Genomic DNA, 6,000 nt, shown 5'->3' with positions numbered 1-6,000 from the left:
CTGTGCCCTCTTCCACCTTCCCTGTTTTGCATTCCCCTAGGCAAGGAGTGGTCCCACCCCCTTCAAAAGCTCCAGCCTTGGTCCCTGCCTTATGCCATTTCACTTTTTTAGTTGCAGGCCCAGGTGTCTCACGTGCCTCCTGTTCCTTCATTGTGTGGCTCATAGGGGGCAGCGGCAGGTCTAATGTGCCGTCCTCTGTCCTCTCCTTAGCCTGTTACAGACACTCCTGAGGCGGAAGCCGGGGGTACGATCGCCATTTTTTAAAGCACTGAAATTGAAAATCTGTTTTAAAACTACCTGTTGTTGCACATTTCCTCGAGCACTCCCCCCTCCTTAGAGCTGCTCTCACACACCACGCAGCCGATCTTAACGCTGTCGCGGGCCTGTCAACAATTTGCCGCCATCAATCAGGGAAGTGAGGCCACGCCCACCGCCCTGAGGCCACGCCGCCCCTGGAGACTAAATAAGACGCGCTAATTCACAAGCCCGCATCAGCCTGTTACAGACACTCCTGAGGCGGAAGCCGGGAGGTACGATCGCCGTTTTTTAAAGCACTGAAATTGAAAATCTGTTTTAAAACTACCTGTTGTTGCAGATTTCCTCGAGCACTCCCCACTCCTTAGAGCTGCTCTCACACACCGCGCAGCCGATCGTAACGCTGCCGCGGGCCTGTCAACAATTTGCCGCCATCAATCAGGAAAATGAGGCCACGGCCACCGCCATGAGGCCAAGCCGCCCCAGGAGACTATATATGATGCTCTAATTCAAAAAGCCTGCATTAGCCTGTTATAGACACTCCTGAGGCGGAAGCCGGGAGGTACGATCGCCGTTTTTTAAAGCACTGAAATTGAAAATCTGTTTTAAAACTACCTGTTGTTGCACATTTCCTCGAGCACTCCCCCCTCCTTAGAGCTGCTCTCACACACCGCGCAGCAGATCTTAACGCTGCCGCGGGCCTGTCAACAATTTGCCACCATCAATCAGGGAAGTGAGGCCACGCCCACTGCCCTGAGGCCACGCCCCCCCTGGAGACTATATAAGACGCGCTAATTCACAAGCCCGCATTAGCCTGTTACAGACACTCCTGAGGCGGAAGCCGGGAGGTACGATCGCCGTTTTTTAAAGCACTGAAATTGAAAATCTGTTTTAAAACTACCTGTTGTTGCACATTTCCTCGAGCACTCCCCCTTCCTTAGAGCTGCTCTCACACACCGCGCAGCCGATCTTAACGCTGCCGCGGGCCTGTCAACAATTTTCCGCCATCAATCAGGGAAGTGAGGCCACACCCACCGCCCTGAGGCCACACCCCTTCCACTGTCCCCAAAAGGATGTGCCTCAGCTGGACGTGCAGCGGATGCGCGTGCGGGCTCGCCGCCAGCACACCGATGGCGCGCCAAAGGTAAGCCTGTCTGCGCCCGTCCGCGCCAGTACGAGCCCAGGACCCAGCCCCCCTGTTCCTCTCGTTTTATCCCCCATTACCTACTCATCAGACACTCTTCGTAAACTGGCAACAAGGACCCCGGACCTCTGTATTCACTCAACTTCTCCCTATGAGCATCATAACAAATGCAATAGATGTGCATACAAACTCCCTCCGCAGTCACCCCCCAAAGTGAGGACAATCAAAATGGCTCTGCTCAACTGCAGATCAATCCCCAAGCACAGCACCGAAATAAATCTACTAATTCTGAACAACGATATTGAAGTGCTGTTCCTCACGGAAACGTGGATCAATTCCGCCTTGGACCCAGACATAGTCCAAGCCCTCCCTCAGGGCTATACAATTAAACATCTGGACAGATTGCAAGTATCAGGAGGCGGATTAGCAATAATCACCAAAGCCCACCTCACCTGCCATCTTAAGAACAGTCCAGTCCTTAACTGTTAAAACGCTCACTTTTCCCTACATCTCTCCCCGGAAAAAACTCTGTCGGGTCTACTCATATACCGACCCCCGGGACCACTTGGACAGTTCCCTAACTCTCTGGTAGAGACTGCCATCTCCCTTGCCTGTTTATCTTCCAACTTTACAGTGCTAGGAGACCTCAACATCCACTTCGATGACCCAGGGAACAAAATAGCGGGAGACCTCAAAGAAGATCTCTCAGCACTCAGCCTCTCCCTGAAAAACCTCCTGCCCACTCATAAAAAGGGCCACCTTTTGGACCCTATCTTTTCAAATATCCAAGAACTCTCCACATCCTCTCCCCTACCCATCCCCTGGACAGATCACCACCTTATCTTCCTCAAAATCCCAATCGCCAGTCAAATCAGCTCCAATCTTCCACCCCAAGCGCCTTCGCGCCCGTGGAACAAACTAAACACGGATGCCTGGACTCACCAGCTCATAGCCTCCACCCCTACCTTGAATACGGATCCCTCAATAGCAGATATCCAATTCCGAGATTGGATAGCATCGTCTCTGGACGCGGTTCTCCCCGTCAAACAGCTCCCTAGTAAGAGGAATTCGTACAAATCCCCCTGGTTCACTTCGGAACTACGAGATCTCCGAAAAAAATGCAAAAAACTGGAACGTCTCTGGAGAAAAGATTGGAACCCTAACAACAAAGAAACCTATAAATCGGCCATGAAGCAATATAAAACCCTCATCAAAAATACACAAGCCTCCTACTACGAAGGGAAAATCATGGCTGCCTCCAACTCCTCCAGGGAGACCTACCGCATAGTAAAATGTCTCATGAAAGTCCCTGAACCGCAGCAGGCCGCTGATCCCACCGATGCCAGGTGTACCCAACTCGCTGAGTTCTTCTCAGCCAAAATGCTAAAAATCATAATGACTTTCCCCAATACCTATACCCCAACCGACCTCCCAGCTGGGCCCATCGACCCAGACGCACCAACTCTGAAAGCCTTCCTCCCAGTCTCCACCGAGAGGCTGTTGGACACTCTCAAACGTGTGAAGAGCGGCTCCCCTGATGACCCAGCCCCCATGAGCAAACTCAAACTAATAGCCCCCACTATATCCCCCCATCTCACGAGGCTGATATATGCCTCTCTCTCCAGCGGGATAGTCCCCGCCAGCTGGAAAAGTGCGATAGTTCGGGCACTCATAAGGAAACCTCACCTAGACCCCTTTGGATCCTTCAAACTTCAGACCCATCTCCCTCCTCCCAGGCATCAGCAAAGTGGCAGAGAGAATTGTAAATGAACAGCTCTCAACATTCCTAGAGACTAACAACCTCCTTCGCCACTCACAGACAGGGTTCAGACCTGGACAGGGGACTGACACCGCCCTTCTGGCCGTAACAGAGGAGACAAGGTCCATTCTGGATGCAGGAGGATCAGTGGCAGTGATCCTCCTGGACCTGAGTGCCGCCTTCGACGCGGTGGACCACACCATCCTTCTCCACCGCCTCCGAAAAACGGGCATGTCGGAGACCGCCCTGGCATGGCTAAAATCATTCTTGGAACACAGGACCTTCCAAGTGGCCGACAGCCACGGTCACTCTAAATCTCTCCCCCTGAACTGTGGAGTCCCTCAGGGCTCCTCCCTGAGCCTCACACTTTTTAATGTTTACATGGCCCCTTTGGACGACATCGCCTCTTCATTCAGCATAAAGGTGGTCATGTACGCCGATGACACACAACTAGTCGTCTCCATCAACCAGGCCGATCAATCAATGGAGAACCTAGTCTCCTGCCTGCACAATATATCTATATGGATGGGCGACTCCAGGCTCAAACTCAACAGAGCGAAATCCGAAATCATGCTTCTAGGCGACCCAAACAAACTCCCCAACACCCTTGCCTGGCCAGCTAGCATGGGCAACCCCTCCCCTATACTAAAACAAGAAATCAAAAGCCTGGGCTTTTGGCTAGACCAGGACCTCAGCTTCAGAGCCCAAGCAAGAAAGACAGCCGGCACCTGCTTTGGGCTCATGCGAGCAGCTCGTAAGATCCTTCCGCTTATCCCCCCCCAGTCTAGGAAAATTCTGATTCAGGGCCTCATCATATCAACATTACACTACGGACACGCCCTATACCTAGGTGCACCTGTAGCTGTCATAAAAAAACTTCAGCACACCCAGAACGCTGCAGCAAGACTACTGACGGGAACGAAATCTAGATGCTCAGCCACAACCTCCCTCAAGGCGCTTCACTGGCCTCCCATCCAAGAACGCATCTCCTTCAAAGCCCTGTGCATCTCCCATAAAATCTTACAAGGCAAAGGTCCACAAATACTGAGACCTCTCATCAAGCCTCACAAATCAACCCGACAACTCAGGTCGGACACCCTGTTTCTGGCGAGCGTCCCCAGAATAAGGAAAGCTCGCACTGGCGGCCGCCGCTTTTCTTATAACGCTCCCAAGCTCTGGAACAGCCTCCCCCTCAACATCCGCAAAGAAAACAATCTACTCTCATTCCGCAGACTGCTGAAAACCTGGCTGTTCCCCCAATAATCCACCCCCAGGAGTACTGTCAAGCTGTTACGTTAGCGCTGGGACGCCCGAGCGCTCTAGAAATCCTTAATCAAATCAAACCCTTCATTCTCATCTTGCATCAACTCGGGCTGACCGCTTGCGAGCCCTGCTTCTCCAGTGCAGGCCCCGCCCCCTGTCACACCGCGGGCTGCGTAGGTGAAGGGAGCAGCACAGGGAGGCTTCTCCTCCGGCCCCGTGCTTCCCTCTTGCTGGCTCTTTCCTCATGCCCCACCCCCGACTCATCATCCGACGGTGGCTCGTCTTGGCAAGCCACCACCACAGCCACAACCCTACTAGTGGCGGCACGTGCCGCACAGCGCATCCCGACTCAGGCCTGGTCGAGGACGCCCCCTGTAGGAAGTCTGCCCTGCTTGCCTCGCCTAACGCGATTAAAGAGGCCCTCACCGCCTCGGAATCTTGGCCAGCTGCCTTGTGGCAGGTAGCCTCGGACACCCTTGGAATACTCTTTTATTTGGAAACAAAAGAGGCCCCCTACAGCCCTCCCCACTAAACCGCTTCCCACAAGTCTTCCCCTGGAAACCTTTCCACTAACTTTTCCCTGAACAAGCAACCCCTTACCAGTGGTGTTCAGTGTCTGGAAGAGGTAGGGTCCGCCTCACCTGACACCTATATAGCCTAAGCTAAGCCCTCCCCTTTCCCTAGCTAAACCTATCCCTGCCTTATCCTCTGGCCCTTGCACGAAGCACCCCAGGGAAAGACTGGTCTGCGACCCTCACTTCCCCCAGGGGCTAACAATGTGGTCTGATGACAGTATTAGAGCGATGAAGTAGGCTGCTACTCCAAACGGGCCGGGTCGTAATGCGGTTACTGAGAAAAAGAAAAAAACTGAAAGTCTCACTGCATGTCACAGTTTGAAGATTCAGGCTCCCTTGCCCTTTACTGCACTGCCTAAGGCCAGGCTTCTACGCACTCTCACTCGGGAGCAGGCGTCCACTAATATGAGCCGCTCGAGCCTCCATGCCATAAAGGTGCATCCATGCCATGAAGGTGCTGTCTGTCCATACGCTGTCTACTGGGGAAGATCCCAAGCTTATCGCCAACTCATGTTGTATGCCGATAGAAGGAAGAGGTACAATGAGGAGGAATTGTGTTCTCTTTGGGGCATATGTAGGTAATTTCCATTTTGCGATTCTCAAATAGCGATTTTTAAGGAATCGCTATTTGAGAATAGCAAAATGGAATGTAGGTTATAATTTGCACATTTTTTGCGAATCTCTAACATTCCTTATTTGTGATTAGCAAATTGCGAATCACAATTAAGGAATGAGTGTCCCATTCATTCCATGGGCCAAAAGACACTTAGGAATGAATGGGGATACATTCTCAAATAGCGATTTTCTGTGAGAAAATCGCAATTTGAGAATCGCAATTCCAAGGGTGCCAGGGTGTCATAAGGACACCTGTTGCACCCCTGGAATCTGCCTATGAGTACATGTGGCGCACATACATGCCCTAAGGACATCTATGTGCGCCACATGGCACTTTGAATTTTTTTTAAAAATGCATTTTTAAAGGAAATCGCAAAATACCATCTACT

This window comes from Lissotriton vulgaris, chromosome 4_1, assembly GCF_964263255.1.
Source record: "Lissotriton vulgaris chromosome 4_1, aLisVul1.2, whole genome shotgun sequence".
Lineage (NCBI taxonomy): Eukaryota > Metazoa > Chordata > Amphibia > Caudata > Salamandridae > Lissotriton > Lissotriton vulgaris.
Note: the sequence above shows the minus strand (reverse complement) of the source record.